Genomic DNA, 17,234 nt, shown 5'->3' with positions numbered 1-17,234 from the left:
TAGTATAGTAGTCTGCTGTTTCATGAGTTACTTGTCTATCTCACTATTTTTTTTTTTCAGGTTTGATATCTTTATTCAGGGGGTGATTCAACTACAGAATGAAGTATTTTTAGCATTATGAAATCCAAAGTTTTAAAATCTTATTTCCTTGCAATTCTGTTTATTACAATTTTATAATCCTGAAGAGATTCTCTTATCTGAAGTTTTTCATGCATTCGGGTATTTTGCATGATGTCTGATGTGATCAGCAATAAAGGTTGCAATAAAGTAGTAGCTATGATCATAACCCTCTTGTAATCTGAAAACAACAGGGATTTTCTTTTCTGTACAGGCAGCTATGAAGTTATCAGGAAGTAACTGTCCATCTGAAAGGAACTCATCATCTTTCCCTTGATCAATTAGTATATCCAGCTGAGAACCTGGATAGGACTTCACAAGATAGGTAGCATCATAAGCCTCCTATTTAATTTGATCTATTCCCAAATACCCAATAAAAGCTTTTTTGCCCCAATGACAGAGCACTGGGTTGCAAAGTGGAGCAAATGCTGACACAGATTTGTATTTTCCAGGATTCTTCAAAGCACAAATCAGAGCTGCTCCGTGGCCTCCCCTTGAGTGGCCAAAAACAGACATCTTTTGGGGGTCCACTGGAAAATTGTCATTTACGAGTTGGGGAAGCTCCTTCCTTAGGTAAGAGTACATTCTATAATTAGTTTTCCAAAGATCTTCAGTATCATTGACAGAAAACCCAGCATCAGTGCCAAAGCCCCAGCTGTCTTCTTCTCCTTTAATATTGCAGCCACGAGGGCTGGTATCTGGAGCAATGACAAGGCCATGTTCTGAAGTAGCTTGATGATAACCAGATTTTGATATAAAATTTTGTTCTGTGCAAGTTAAACCAGACAGCCATCATAGCACAGGGCATTTTCCAGTTTCTGCCTTTGGTGATAAATAGACAGCAAATTTCATTTTGCACTTCAATTCAACACTGTCATGTTCAAAAACTTTCTGCAGTCCGCCAAAGCACTTGCTGCCGGAAACCTGTTTTGATGCCATTCTTCTTCTGTCCAATTACTACTTGCTTTTTGGTCTGTACCAAAGGGTAGATGATCCTCCAGTGGCGGCGGGAAGAGCAGCTGCCTATCTCACTGTTTTAAAATGCTTAGTTACATGTGTTCCCCACCCCGATTAAAAAAAAAGATGCTTAGTTATTTCACCAGTATGAAATTAGGATGAATTGTAAAATTAAAATAATTTTGGACAAATAAGATTATTAAAACTTTCACAAAAAGTGACAAAATGCTTTAGAAAATGTTGCATCTTTTTTGTCTCCATCAATAATTTTCTCCTTAGAAAATTCTTCAACATTCCAAAACCTAATAAGAATTTAGATACAATTGATTATGTTATTTATATGGCCTCATTTCTATATTAGATTTTAATCACTCTGAAGTTAATTTGATATGTTAACAGAGTGATTATTAGACTACTTCTCCAATTAATTCAAAACTATTAATTGCTCAACACATTTACAACATATTCTATTTCTTTAGCTGGCACATTTATTATGCAATCATTCACTCGGTACTCTAGAATTTGTTTATTACATTTTTTTTTCACAAGAGCATTTCTATTTCAGCACTTGTTCATTTAGATTACTGAAGAATTCTAATGCATTTTCAAATATACTTCTTTGGAAATTATTTTATGTTTGTAGTTATCTTATACCTCATATACCCTCACCCAATGCTCCTATTATTAATATCTTTCATTAACATTAGCTATTATAATAAATCTTTTAATTATTTATAACACAGCATTCTTGTTCTTTGTTTTCTTCTTGAAAGCTTTGTTTATTTATTTAAATAAACAATGGCAATAATTTTTATTAACAATTTTATTGAAATCGCTTGGAATTTAGAGATCAAATCTACAATGATTGAAATCTGGATAAGATACTTTAAGCAAATCTAAAAATTTAGTATCCATATACTCAAATTTTTAATTGATTTCAGGAAGGTGTTTTTCTTATATATTTTTTATATTTCTTGATAAAGATTTTACCCCTTATTTTCTCAGTGAGAACATTATTAATTTGATTTGTCCATTTATAATTGGCCATTTTAATATCATTAATTCTTCCAACCCATGAACACAGTATATACGTCCATTTGTTTGTGTCATCTTCAATTTCATTCACCATGTCTTATAGTTGTCTGAATATAGGCCTTTTACCTCTCTGTTTAGATTTATTCTTGGGTATTTTTTAAATTTCGGTACAATTGTAAAAGAGATTGATTTCTTAATTTACCTTTCTGATAGTTTGTTGTTAGTACGTAGAAACATTGTACCCTTCGACTTTACTGAATTCATGCATAAATTCTAATGTGATTTCAGTGATTTCTCTAGAACTTTCTATAAACAGCATTGCCATCTACAAATAGTGACAATTTTACTTCTTCTGTCCCATTTTTCCTTTATTTATTTTTATTTTCTCTTGTAGCTGAACTATACTATAATATCATTGTTGTCTGAAAATATGCTTAATTTCAATTTTCTCAAATTCACGGGTATTTGTTTTTGTTCTTGCATGTGTTCTCCCAGGGATAATGTTCCATGTACTTGAAAACTGTATTCTGCTGCTTTCGGTTGGAATGGTTACACACACACACACACACACACACACACACACACACACACACACAGACATACACAGAGTATATCTAGTCTAGTCTAATGTGTCCTTTAAGGTCAATGTTTTCATATTGATTTTCTATATGGATGATCTACATGGATGGGCTTCCCTTGTAGCTCAGTTGGGAAAGAATCTGCCTGCAATGCAGGAGACCTGGGTTCGATTCCTGGGTCAGGAAGACCCCCTGGAGAAGGAAATGACAACCCACTCCAGTATTTTTGCCTGGAAAATCTCATGAACAGAGGAGCCTGTGGGCTACAGTCCATGGGGTCGCAACAGTCCACGGGGTCGCAAGAGCAGACACGACTTAGCAACTAAACCACCACCATGGACGATCCATTCCTTGATATAAGTGATATGGTGAATCCTCCTTCTATTATTTTGTTACTGTCAGCTTCTCCATTTACATGTGTTAATAACCACTTTCTGTATTTAGGTGCTCCTATGTTGAGTGTATATATATTACAGTTATATATATCTTCTTGTTAGATCAACCAGTTTTTTACTATGTACTATTCCTTGTCTCTTGTTAGAGCTTTGTTTTAAAATCTACTTTGTCTGATGTAAGTATTGCTACTCCCGCCATTTTTCCTTTTTCCATTTTTATTAAATAACTTTTTTCCATTACTTCACTTTAGTGTGTGTATCTTTAGATCTGAAGATCATCTCTTGTAGAGAGCAAATATATGGGTCTTGTTTTTAACCATTCAGTCACTATATGTTTTGATTGGGGCATTGAGACTGTTCTAATTTAAAGTGATTATTGCTAGTATTGCTACTTAATCGCTTTCCGGTTATTCTTATTTTTTTCTTTTTTGTTCCTTCTTTTCCTCTCTTCCTTGTGATTTGATGACTTTCTGTAGAGTTTATTTGAATCACGATTTCTATTTGTGTGTGTACATGTATGTATTTATTGTAGGTTTTTAGTTTGTGTTGCTATGTTTTTCACAAAAACATACATGTTCACATATATTTATATGTATAGCATATTTACAAAAGTTATATGCTAAAATATAAAAATATATATGTTACAAAAATGTATATGTGTGTGTGCTAATCACTCAGTCATGCCTGACTCTTTGTGATGCCATGGACCATAGTCCACCAGGCTCCTCTGGCCATGGAATTCTCCAGGCAAAATACTGGAGTGCATAGCTATTCCCTTCTCCAGGGGATCTTCCCAACCCAGGGATCGAATCCAGGTGTCCTGTATTACAGGTCTCCTGTATATATATATATATCTGTATATATATATATTTGATCTATGTTCAAAGACATTCTAAAAACCCTGTATTTTTACTCACCCTCTCCTAATGTTTAATGTTTTGAAATCATACTTTCCACATTTTATTTTTGAGTGTTCTTTAACTAATTGTGGATATAGGTAAGTTTAATGTTTTGCCTTTTAATCATCCTACTAGCTTTGTAAATGTTTGATTTACTAACCTTACTGTATATTTGATTTTACCAATGAGAATTTTGCTTTTTTTTTTTTTTTTCATATTACTAGTTCTGGTCTTTCATTTTCCACATGGAGCAATCCCATAAACATTGCATGTGCAGCCTGCTTAGTGGTGCTAAACTCTCAGCTGTTGGTTATTTGTAACACATTTTCTCTCTCCTTCAATTCTGAATGACGACCTTGCCAGGTAAAGAATTTGTGGATGTAGGTTTTTTCTTTCATTTCTTTGAAAATATCATGTGACTCCCTTCCTGCCGGTAAACTTTCACCTGTAAAATCAGTTGATAATCTTATGGGAGTTCCCTTGTAAGTAACTAGTTCTTTTCTCCTGCTGCTTTTAAGATTCTCTCCTTAGCTCTAATCTTTGCCATTCTAATTATAACCGGTTTTGGTATGCACCTTTTTGGGTTCACTGTGTTTGGGACTCTCTGTTCTTCCCAGACCTGGGTGTTTGTTTCTTCCCTCAGAATATGGAGGTTTTTAACTATTATCTCTTCAAATACATTTTCTGCCCCTTTTTCTCTCTCTCATCTCCTTTTGAGACCCCCATTATGGAAATATTAGTATGATGCTATCCCAGAGGCCTCATAAACTGTCCTCATTGTTTAAATTTTTCTGTTCCACTTGGGTGATTCCCATTACTCTGCCTTCCAGTTTGCTAATTCTGTTTCTTTGCATCATCCAATCTACTGTTGATTCCCCATAGTGTATTTTGTTCAGCTATTGTATTCTTTAGCTATATTTGACACTTTTTATATTTTATAACTCTTTGTTTCACTATGTTCACCCACTCTTCTCCCAAATTCATTGAGCATTTAATGGCCAGTATCATGAACTCTGCATCAGGTAGATTGTTTCTCTTCACTTGGTTCTTTATCTGAGGTTTTGTCTTGTTCCTCCATTTGGAACATATTCTCTCTCTTCATTTTCCCTAATTCTCTGGACTTATTTCTCTTTATCAGGTAGGTTGGTTCAGTTCAGCTCAGTCATGTCTGACTCTTTGCAACCCCATGAACTGCAGCACAACAGGCCTCCCTGTCTATCGCCAACACACGGGGTTTACTCAAACTCATGTCCATTGAGCCGGTGATGCCATCCAACCATCTCATCCTCTGTCGTCCCCTTCTCCTCTGGCCTTCAATCTTTTCCAGCATCAGGGACTTTTCTAGTGAGTCATTTTTTGACATCAGGTGACCAAAGTCTTAGTTTCAGCTTCAGCAGCAGCCCTTCCAATGAATATTCAGGACTGATTTCCTTTAGGATGGACTGGTTGGGTCTCCTTGCTATCCAAGGGACTCTCCAACATCACAGTTTAAAAGCATCAATTCTTTGGCACTTAGCTTTCTTTATAGTCCAACTTTACATCCATACACAACTACTGGAAAAAACATAGCTTTGACTAGACATAACTTTGTTGGCAAGATAATGTCTCTGCTTTTTAATATGCTGTCTAGGTTGGTCATAACTTTTCTTCCAAGGAACAAGCATCTTTTAATTTCATGGCTGCAGTCACCATCTAAAGTGATTTTTGAGCCCCTCCCTAAATAAATAAATAAAGTCTGTCACTGCTTCTACTGTTTTTCCATCTATTTGCCATGAAATGATGGGACCAGATGCCATGATCTTAGTTTTCTGAATGTTGAGCTTTAAGCCAACTTTTTCACTCTCCTCTTTCACACTCATAGCAAACTCCCTCTTCCAACAACACAAGAGAAGACTCTACACATGGACATCACCAGGTGGTCAACACCAAAATCAGATTGATTATATTTTTTGCAGCCAAAGATGGAGAAGCTCTGTACAGTCAGCAAAAACAAGACTGGGAGGTAACTGTGGCTCAGACTATGAACTCCTTATTGCCAAATTCATACTTAACTTGAAGAAAGCAGGGAAAACCACTAGACCATTCAGGTATGACCTAAATAAAATCCCTTACAACTATACAGTGGAATGACAAAAATAGAGTACCTGAAGAACTATGGATGGAGGTAGGTTGGTTATGGCTCCCCAAATCTTGGAGAAGTGGTCTTATGTAGGAGATTTCCTGTGGGGCACAGAAGCACACTTCCCACTGGTCATCACATATTAAGGGCCTTTCTACTGTGGTGGGTCTGGGAGGGAGAGCTGGCCATGGGTGCAGTTGGCTACTAGTCCTGCCTTGTGTAATGGGTCCTAGCCCACTGGTGAAAAGTACTAAATCCCTCCATGGGTTACTATATGGACTGGGGAGTACCAGGGTTGATATTGGTCCCCTGGTTGGGGAGTAAGCCTCTGGGGCTCATATGCTAGAAAGAGGACTCTAAAATTGTACATGCCATCATTTGAATGAGATTTCAAAATTGGCAGCCACTAGCAAATGTCCTCAGAGGAAATCACTGTTGCTTCAAGCCTTTATGGGAATTTCTGCAAAATCATCAAGTGGGTCTGTCCCAGGCTTTGTTTAAAATATCTTCTCTGCATTGGAATTCAGGTGAAAGTGAGTTCAGGGTGATCCAATTCCATCATGTTGGCCACACCCTGGCAGTTGATTTTTAAGCAATATAAATTTATCTGCAAATAATACATGTTTTAACTCCCATCACAAAATTAACTGCAGTGCTAAACATTAAAAAAGTACACATTTTCCACTTAATTTTACTTTTGCTCCCTTTGCATCAAAGGGAAATAGCATACTGATTTTATATCACAACATAAATTCTCTATTCTTGTCAGTAATAGATATCAGATTCTATCAGATACTTTTAGCACTTATTTTTTGTAGTAAGTATTTTCCCTATTCATTCCTTTTTATAGGCTAATACACTTATTCAAAATCTTCATTTTTCTATTTACATGTATCAGGATATATATAAATACATATTTTCTATTTACATTATTGCTGTTGTTAAATTGCTCAGTCATGTCTGACTCTGTGAACTCATGGACTGCAGCATGCCTGGCTTCCCTGTCCTTCACCGTCTCCCAGAGCTTGCTCAAACCCATATCCGTGGAATTGGTGATGCCATCCAACCACACTGTCCTCTGCCATCACCTTCTCCTCCTGCCTTCTATCTTTCCCAACATCAGGGTCTTTTCTAATGAGTCAGCTTTTCATATCTGGTGGCCAAAGTATTGGAGTTTAAGCTGCAGCATCAGTCCTTCCAATGAATATTCAGGACTGATTTCCTTTAGAATTGACTGGTATGATTCCTTGCACACCAAAGGACTCTCAAGAAACTTCCCCAACGCAACAGTTCAAAAGCATCAATTCTTCTGTGCTCAGCCTTCTTCATGGTCAAGCTCTCATATCCGTACATGACTACTGGAAAAACCATAGCTTTGACTAGATGGGTCTTTGTCAGTAAAATAATGTCTCTGTTTTTTGATTGGCTATGTTTGTTATAGCTTTTCTCCCAAGGAGCAAGTTTCTTTTAATTTCTTGGCTCCAGTCACCATCTGCAATAATTCTGGAGCCTCCCCCCACCCCCCAAAAAAAATCTGTCACAGTTTCCATTGTTTCCCCATCTATTTGCCATGAAGTAATGGGACAAGATGCCATGATCTTAGTTTTTTGAATGTTGAGTTTTAATCCAGGTTTCTCACTCCACTTTCACCTTCACCAAGAGTCTCTTTAGTTCCTCTTCGCTTTCTGCCATAAGGGTGGTATTATATGCATACATGAGGTTACTGATATTTCTCCTGGAAATCTTGATTCCAGCTTGTGCTTCATTCAGTCCAGCATTTTGCATGATGTACTCTGCATATAAGCAGGGTGATAATATACAACGTTGATGTACTGCTTTCCCAATTTTGAACCATCCTGTTGTTCCATATTCGGTTCTAACTATTGCTTCTTGACGTGCATACAGGTTTCTCAGGAGGCAGGTAAGGTGGTCTGATATTCCCATCTCTTTAAGAATTTTCCACAGTTTTTTGTGGTCCACACAGTCAAAGGCTTTAGCATACCTAATGAAGCAGATGATTTTCTGGCATCCCCTTGCTTTTCTATGATCCAACAAGCATCAACAATTGGATCTCTGATTTTTCTGCCTTTTCTCAATCCAGCTTGAACATCTGGAAGTTCTTGGTTCATGTACTGTTGAGGCCTAGCTTGGAAAATTTTGAGCATCACTTTGCTAGCCATGGAATGAATGCAATTGTGCGGTAGTTTGAACTCTGGCATTGCCCTTCTTTGGGATTGAAATGAAAACTGACCTTTCCAGTCCTGTGGCCACTACTGAGTTTTCCAAATTTACTGGCATACTGAGTCCAGCACTTTAACAGCATCATCTTTTAGGATTTGAAATAGCTTGCTGGAATTCCATCACCTCCATTATATAATCATAATTTTTAAAAATGATATGTTTCTTAAAAGAAAATAAGCTTTAAGAAAATGATTTAGGCTTCCACCAGGAGTACTTTTGTATTACTCCTCCTGGCATACTAAAGTAAGGTGAAAAGACAGCCCTCAGATTGGGAGAAAATAATAGCAAATGAAGAAACAGACAAAGGATTAATCTCAAAAATATACAAGCAACTCCTGCAGCTCAATTCCAGAAAAATAAATGACCCAATCAAAAAATGGGCTAAAGAACTAAACAGACATTTCACTTCACATTTAAACAGTATTTGCTCTTAATGTTTTAAAAACATCTCTGCATGTAGTGTTTTATTTAATATTCTTCATGATTTTGCAAATTTAAAACACCATGCACTCCCTTGCTGTTCTAACAATTAAACTATCTGGAAGATTACACAGAACCCTGGGTAATCTGGCACCTAAACCAAGTGCATATCTTTCTAAGAAAGTAACATCTTAAAAATAATTTCTATTTTATAACAGACTAAAATGATTTTAGTCTTTTAGTTTTTTCATTACACCAGGGATACTAATCCTTCGTCCAGGGTTAGATCCATATTGCAGTTCACCATGGGGATAGGTTCAGTCCATAATTATAAAAACTGTCATCTGATGACATAACATGCTACCATAATATTTTTTAAGAGAAAATAGCAATGCAAATTCTATTAAATTATAGAGAATGGATGATTTCATTGACAGTATAAAGGACTTGATACAGAGATGTTGCAGGCTAAGTTCAAAGCTAGACCCTGCTTATAGAAAATGAGACATAAGGAGACCCCGAAGAGCTCACATTTTCATCCACTGAACAACTCAGTTTCAAGCAACTCCCAATTGCTTTGACAAAAAATACTGGTGTTAAGGATGGAATTATGTCCCTCTACCCAAGCTCATATGCTGAAGCACTGACCCCCACTGTGACTGTAAATGGAGATGTCTTTAAAGAGATCATCTGACTATAAAGGGGAGGCTCTAATTCAACAGCACCAGTATCCTTAGACAAAGAGGGAGAGGTCATGGGAGAACATGGAAAGAGGCCACCTTTCACAAGCTAGGAAGAGAGGCCTCACTGGAAACAAACCCTGATAATGCTTAATCCTGGACTTCCGGCCTTCAGAACTGTAACAAAATGAATTGTTTAAGCCAAAGAGTCTGTGGCATTTTGTTATAGTAGTGAGAGCAGACAAATGCAGTTGAACTCATTTTATGTTTTAGAAACTATCACAGAGCTCACACTCTCTTAATAGCCACATAGGTTAAAGCACTATACAAGAAAACTTAGCTTTTTTTAATTTACATAATCCTAGTGTTCTTGCCTGGAGAATTCCAGGGACGGCGGAGCCTGGTGGGCTGCCGTCTATGGGGTTGCACAGAGTCGGACACGTCTGAAGCGACTTAGCAGCAGCAGCAGCACACTCTCTTAGATCACCTCCCTAGAGTCTGAAAATACATTGTGATATTCATATCGAAAAAATCATAAGCATGCCTTTTTCATGGCTGACTGAAAGGATGAAACTGCCTAAATGTGTCAATCACAGGAATTGTAATCCATGCCATTCCCACCTACAAAGCATTTTTATTGAAAAGCATTATGTTGAGAGGCGTGCTGTCACCAGATACACAGATGTGTAGCGTGTATGTGAAAGTGAATTAGACAATTATTTAGTATTTATCCTTGAATTAGTAATTCAAGGATAAATACTAAATAATTTGTGCACACATGCTTTACGATGTGAGAAATGAGTTTTATCCATTTGCAGTTTGATGTAGCTCCTATCTTGAGAATATTTTTTAAAAAATGACATAAACAGCAAGAGAGAAACAGAATAATGTCCTGTGATTCCCTGATAGTAGTAGCCGTGATACCTGTATTTCTTTTATTTGATGTGCATTGCATTTCTTGTTAAGACATAGTAAGTTGTGCATTCTGTGAACCAAAATGCATGAGGGTGTACTGATCTGAGAAATAATATGGTATGTTGCCTCTGAAGCAGTGATGCGAACAAGAAAGAAATAAAAGGCTGCGACTGCTTACACATTTCTGCTCATGTGTATAAAAAACTAAAAGAATAATAAAAGGAGAATTTGAGCTTATTTATATATCTGGTGCTTTTTTTTTTCTATGACACAAAAGAATTCTTATTTTTTAGATTCTGTTACTCATTACTCTATTAGTCATTGGGATGCTGGGAAATATTGAAGGCAAAAGGAGAAGAGGGTGGAAGAGGATGAGGTGGTTGGATGGCATTACTGACTCAATGGACATGAACTTGAGCAAACTCCAGGATATAGTGGAGGACAGGGAAGCCTGGTGTGCTACAGTCCATGTGGTCACAAAGAGTCAGACATGACTTAGAGACTGAACTACTATTACTTATTGGTAATTCAGTAATTGAAAATTCATCTTTAAAACTGTGGTTATCTTTGTACATAAGTTCAGTTTAAAACAAATGTTGAGACATGATACCAATAAGCATGCACTAATACAATTCATTAGAAAGTGGAATTTAGTGTGAAAGAGTTCCCCCTAGGTTCTAAGATTTTCTGATCCATTAAAATATTGACAAGGCTTTGCTATACAAAAGCCCTAAAGTACATGTGAATTATAGTATAAAAGGAAAAAACAAAACAAACAAAAAACAACAACAAAAAAAAAAAAACAGCCAAACAGGAGGTCAGTGGCTCTGGTGAAGATATGGTGAATACTGAGCAGGACTGGATGGAAGCGTAGATGGTTCAGTGCTTAAGATCTGGTTGGACAAGGATACCACAGATGCTTTGCCAAAGATATACAAATATGATCAATCACACAAGAATAAGTGCATGTCAGTCAAATTCAGAAGTATAAATGCAGATATAAGGCAGAAGGTATTATAAGAGATACAGATAATTTTCGACAGAATTTTTTCTTTCCTATAGATATACATCAGCCCTTCATATCCCTGCATTTCCTCTCCCATGGATTCAACCAACCATGGATCAAAAACATTAGAAAAAAGTTTCTAGACACCTTCAAAAAACAAAAATGGATTTACTGTACTCTAGCAACTATTTACATAACAGTTGCATTGCATTCACACCTGTTTACATAGCATTAAGATTGTTGTTTTCCAGTTGCTCAGTCATGTCTGACTCTTTACAAGTCCATGAACTACAGCATGCCAGGCTTCCCTGTCCTTCACTATCTCTCAGAGTTTGCTCAAACACATGTTCATTGAGTCAGTGATGCCATCCAACGATCTCACCCTCTGTCTGCCCATTCTCTCTCCTGCACTCAAGCTTACCCAGCATCAGTTGTTTTCCAATGAGTCAGCTCTTCCCATCAGGCGGCCAAAGTATTGGCACTTCAGCCTTAGCATCCGTCCTTCCAATGAAATATTCAGGATTGATTTCCTTTAGGAGAAGAAGAAGACTCTTGAGAATCCCTTGGACTGATAGGACATCAAACCAGTCAATCCTAAAGGAAATCAATCCTGATGCAAAGAACTGATATGAACCTGGGCAATCTCTGGGAGATAGTGAAGGATAGGGAAGCCAGGTGTGTTACAGTCCATGGGTTCTCAAAGATTGGGGCACAGCCTGGGCCCTCCTTCTTAGTTTTTTGTTTTTTTTTTTTTTTTACCCAGTTGAAAAGAATGATATTATGGATCAATAAATTCTTTCTTTTCTCTTTCTCTCTCTCTTCCCCTTTTCCCATTCCTCTGCCTCTCCCTCTCTCTTACTCTCCTTCTCTCTCACTGATTTTCCCTAAAACTTAGCTTTGTTAAACAAACTATTTTATGCAATAAGAAATCCTTTCTTGCTTTTCCTTTTCCTTGATTCAGCCCAACTTGCTAAAGAACAGAGATGAATTTCACTGTCTCTCCTCTCTATATTTCACTTCCCTGTTCAAAAATTTTCAGTAGTTTTCTGTTTGTTAAAGAATAACAGTCCACATCTCTGCCATTTAAAACCATATATCTATGCACACTCCAATCCTTACTAACATTTCCAACTTTCCTCTCCACAGTTTGTATAAAAACACCCTCTTACAGTCAAAGGGATTTTCTGCTACAAACCCATAGACACTATGTTATCTTTCTGTGTGTCTTCAGATAACCTTTCCTCAAACTTATACACCATATTGGCCTTTTCTAGCTAAACTCCCAGCTGAAATGTCATCTCTTCCTTTCAGAGCAGCATAGCCTTGCAAATCTCTTTTTTCTAAATGTAATTTGTACACCCTACACCATCTGTCTGACATTATTTCATGATAAATGTCCTTCACCTAAGTTTGTTGGCTCCTTATTAATAGAAATCTATTTTTAAAATGGTATTTTACAATACTTAGCAACTTTTTTTTTCTCCAAAAAGTATAGGTATTCGACATTAATTGTCAACAGAGTAAATGTCCAAGTGAAAAGTTTAGTCAGGTCCCTGTAACTGTGAAACAAGATGTCAAAGAAGTGATAACCACAAAATGATAGTCCATAACTAAAGAAAACATGACAAAATATTTTTAAAGTATGCTCAGCATTCTATGAACCTTACCTTTATGCTTCTATCCCCCAACAGAGTCAATTTGGTGTCATTGCAATATGTAAGTCAGCCAGAATAAACATATGGCAGATAAATGACAAACAGGATCATAGAAAAGCCAACTGCACTTAAATAGCATATAATTTTACTAGGAAATATTGTTGCTGGTTTTCTATCTCAAATGTCCTCTTGAGTCACCAGTTAGTGGTTGTTCACAAAGAAAATAAAGTTAGTGCACTATGTACATCTGCTGTTTCTATTTAAACTCACAGACAAATAGTTCAGGTTAATATAGCAGACACATTCTGGGGTGGCTGCCCAGTGTAAAACCACCTGTATTCTTTGAGAGCTAGCCTTTCACACAAAATGGTCATCTAACGGGTTTTCTTTTCTTTTCTTTTTTTTTAATTTGTGTCATGTGCTCTCCACATCACTGACTTAGGTTTTAATTTATGACATTTGAATTCTCTCCACCAGGGACCTCCCTAATGGGCCAGTGGTTAAGACTTCACCTTCCAATGCAGGGGATGCAGGTTTGACCCTTTGCAGGGAGCTAAGATCTCAAGTAGCTCACAGTCAAAAACATTAAGAAACATAGAACAAAAGTAATATTGTAACAAATTAAAGACTTTAAAAAATGTCCCACATCAAAGAAATCTTTAAAAATTCTCTTCACAAAAATCTGATAACCCTTTTCAGAGACAGATTCTAAAAGTTATCACAACTGAGGATTTCTAAACTTGGAATCTTTCTATGTCCATCTTCTCACATGTACACAGAGGCAGTGAAAGAGAAATCAGTAGAAAGAGAAGCTGCTAAGAAATAGTGCTACAAGTGGTATGCAAAGAAATGGGGGAGCAATATCTAGCTAAAGGGTGCTACTGACCTGAAGATCTTAAAATAGCCCTGGAAGTTTGTAATAAAATCTATTTGTTTAATCCAGTTCAAGTGACTTTCTGTTATTTGCAATACAATGTCCTTTCAGGCAAGCCCAAACTATTTAAAAATACTCTCAAGGGAAATTACATGAAATGTTAGGGTTATGTCACTTAAGTCCCGATGCTACAGCAAGAAATTCACAAGCAAGAAGCTGTGATGGAGTAAACTTTACTTTAAAGCTTGATTTTGTGCCACTGAGTATCATTACATATGGCAGCTTACAAATGCCTTGTAGAGTGTTTATAACTTATAGTAATAACATAATGTTAATAACTAATAATAATAGGGAATTCAGAACTACCTAAGGTGATAAAAGTGGCTATATTTAGTTTTCAGGAAAAAATTACATATAATATTTTACAATTATTGATAAGGCCATCCACATCATTTATGTTCTTTAGAGTACTACGTACCAAAGAAATTTTAAGGCAGATTTTGAATCTATATTATCAAATGAGTTGTATATACTCCAGTTTTCATCTTTTGGAGAGTTCAATTTTCTGATGCAGCCAATATAAATTAGCTTTATTTTGCCTCACAAATTACAGACTGGATTCATAAAGTGTCACTTTCCCTATATCATGTATAAATAACATATTGTTAGATATGAAGATAAGTCTTCTCCTTGGCTTATACAAAAAAAACTAATTGAATGAATTATTAATCTTCTTTGTATACGATATGGATCTGGCTACCTTTATATTTGTGAATGTGAATATACACATAGTGATATACATCAGTTCTTTTAGTTCTCTGATGTAGTAACTTTTATTTCCTCAAAATATAGAAGAAGGAATTGAGATGCAGAAAGTTTAAATATACTTGCTCAGGGCGACAAAGCTAATGAATGTTTGAGCAGCAAAGATATTAACAAGCTCAGTAAAACACATTCACTGCTTTTCCATCACAAAATCATATCACCTAGCTTTCAGCTTCAGACTCTATGGGAAATTGTTAGCAATATAAACTCTAGATTCCATCTCACAAACTGAAAAAAAAGCAACCTTTTTGGAAATTAAAAAAAAAAGGTTGAATTAAACTCATACAAACACACATACATTTCCCAATTTATGAAACACAAAGTGGGAATTATTTAAAGATTATCAATTTCAAAGTATTTGGGGGATGAAAAAAGAGAAAGCATACATGGCACAGCTGAAAAAATAAGGCTATGTATGCCACCAAGGGAGATGATAATTACTTTTTCCTTTTAATATGCACAAAGGGATAAAGAGTTATAATAAAATGGAAAGAAAAACCCATATTACCACATTGTTTGGTATTTAATCATTACTTTTATGTGTTTGTTAATAAGACTAAAAATGATGAAAATCCTTCAGCATCACTTTTTGCTCTATCTTAATGCCATACTTTATCAAAATGCTATAATAGGTGAATGGGAAGATATTTCCATACATTATGGTTTACTTGCATTTTTCCTTGAATAATTGTCATAAAACTGACATGACATATATTCAGTTCAGTTCAATTCAGTCACTCAATCATGTCCAACTCTTTGTGACCCTTTGGACGGCAGCACGCCAAACCTCCCCGTCCATCACCGACTCACAGAGTTTACTCAAATACATATCCATTGAGTTGGTGATGCCATCCAACTATGTCATCCTCTGTTGTCCCCTTCTCCTTCTGCCATCAATCTTTCCCAGCATCAGTTCAGTTCTGTTTCTCAGTCATGTCCAATTCTTTGCGACCCCATGGACTTCAGGACACCAAGTCTCCCCGACCATCACCAATTCCCAGAGTTTACTCAAACTCATGGCCATTGAGTTGGTGATGCCATACAATGATCTCATCCTCTGTCATCCCCTTCTCCTGCCGTCAATCTTTCCCAGCATCAGGGTCTTTTCCAATGAGTCAGTTCTTCATATCAGGTGGCCAAAGTATTGGAGTTTCAGCTTTCACATCAGTCCTTTCAATGAACACCCAGGACTGATTTCCTTCAGGATGGACTGGTTGGATCTCCTTGCTGTCCAAGGGACTCTCAAGAGTCTTCTCCAACACCACAGTTCAAAAACATCAATTTTTTGGCACTCAGCAATCTTTATAGTCCAAATCTTAAATCCATACATGACTACTGAAAAAAATCATAGCTTTGACTAGGCAGGCCTTTGTTGGCAAAGAAATGTCCTTTTTAATATGCTGTCTAGGTTGGTCACAACTTTTATTCTGAGGAGCAAGTGTTTTTTTTAATTTCATAGCTGGAGTCACCATCTGCACTGATTTTGGAGCCCAAGAAAATAAAGTCTGTCACTCTTTCTACAGTTTCCCCATCTATTTGCCATAAAGTGATGGGACTGGATACCATGATCTTAGTTTTCTAAATGCTGAGTTTTAAGCCAACTTTTTCACTCTCTTCTTTCACTTTCATCAAGAGGCTCTTTAGTTCTTCTTTGCTTTCTGCCATAAGGGTGGTGTCATCTGCATATCTGAGGTTATTGATATTGCTCCTCGCAATATAGATTCCAGCTTGTTCTTCATCCAGGTCAGCATTTCTCCTGATGCACTATGCATATAAATTAAATAAGCAGGTGACAACATAAAGTCTTGACATAGTCCTTTCCCAATTTGGAACCAGTCTGTTGTAGCATGTCCAGTTCTAACTGTTGCTTCTTAACCAGCTTACAGCTTTCTTAGGAGGTAGGTCAGGTGGTCTTGTATTCCCATCTCTTTCAGAATTTTCCAGTTTGTTGTGACCCACACAGTCAAAGGCTTTGGCATAGTCAATAAAGCAGAAATAGATGTTTTTCTGGGACTCTCTTGCTTTTACAATGATCCAACAGATGGCAATTTAATCTCTGGTTCCTCTGTCTTTTCTTAAACCAGCTTGAACATCTGGAAGTTCATGGTTCACATATTGTTGAAGGCTAGCTTGGATAACTTTGAGCATTACTTTACTAGTGTGTAAGATGAGTGCAACTGTGGGGTAGTTTCAACATTCTTTGGGATTGCCTTTCTTTGGGATTGGAATGAAAACTGACCTTTTCCAGTCCTGTGGCCACTGCTGAGTTTTCCAAATTTGCTGACATATTGAGTGCAGCACTTTCACAGCATCATCTTTTAGGTTTTGAAATAGCTCAACTAAATTCCATCACCTCCACTGGCTTTGTTTGTAGTTATGCTTCCTGAGGCCCACTTGACTTCACATTCCAGGATGTCTGGCTCTAGGTGAGTGATCACACCATTGTGATTATCTGGGTTATGAAGATCTTTTTTGTACAGTTCCTCTGTGTATTCTTGCCCTCTCTTCTTAATATCTT

General features: G+C 36.7%; 1 pseudogene; it reads right to left on the bottom strand.

The window, feature by feature from the left end:
- Positions 1–63: 63 nt before the first annotated feature.
- Positions 64–1,134, bottom strand: LOC122683744 (annotated as a pseudogene).
- Between the last annotated feature and the right edge of the window lie 16,100 nt (positions 1,135–17,234).

This window comes from Cervus elaphus, chromosome 25 (assembly GCF_910594005.1).
Source record: "Cervus elaphus chromosome 25, mCerEla1.1, whole genome shotgun sequence".
NCBI lineage: Eukaryota > Metazoa > Chordata > Mammalia > Artiodactyla > Cervidae > Cervus > Cervus elaphus.
Note: the sequence above shows the minus strand (reverse complement) of the source record. Positions and strands in the feature narration are given on the sequence as shown.